The sequence below is a fragment of the Lipotes vexillifer genome, unplaced genomic scaffold (genome assembly GCF_000442215.2).
Source record: "Lipotes vexillifer unplaced genomic scaffold, Lipotes_vexillifer_v1.1 scaffold1733, whole genome shotgun sequence".
NCBI classification, from domain to species: domain Eukaryota; kingdom Metazoa; phylum Chordata; class Mammalia; order Artiodactyla; family Lipotidae; genus Lipotes; species Lipotes vexillifer.
Genome location: NW_006779172.1, coordinates 295,936 through 296,574, shown reverse-complemented (window position 1 = coordinate 296,574; position 639 = coordinate 295,936).

Genomic DNA, 639 nt, shown 5'->3' with positions numbered 1-639 from the left:
AGGAATGATTCAAGTAAGTATTTGCCAATTAAAATGACAAGTAGAAATGTCTCCCTTGCCATAGATGGAGCTTAATAGCACTATGACTTGATCTTACTTTTTTCTCCTCGACACAGTGAAATGCCACAGATGAATGAACAGATTACTTCCATTTCGCAGAGCTGGACAGCTCCTATTTCTAGGTTCAAGTGGCCTTGACTGTTGATGATACAACATTTAGCTACAGACCACGGCACAGCCTGTGCCCTCAGCCCACAAACTGCCAAATGTATGAGTCACTTAGACTTCCATTCTTCCCCACCGGTTCATTCAGACAAGTTCAGCTTTTGCAACAGCCCAAGAGAAAATATTTTCACACTGTCACCACATCAAGCTTTCCAATCTCACCAGGTTTTCAAAGGGAGAATAAAAAGCCAGTTACCTTTCCTAAACACTTTGTTCCATACCAATGACCAAACTGCTGCCCCAGTTTCAAAGAAGGAGGGGGGCATCACCATTTGCCTGCTTGTTTCATTCTGAATCCTGGACAGACCAATCTGCTGCTCTTTCAACTCCCCGGGCAGTGCAAAGAAACATCTGTCCCAGGAACAGTTTGACTCGCACCCCTCCGCATAAATCACCACTAGTAAAAGTTTTATG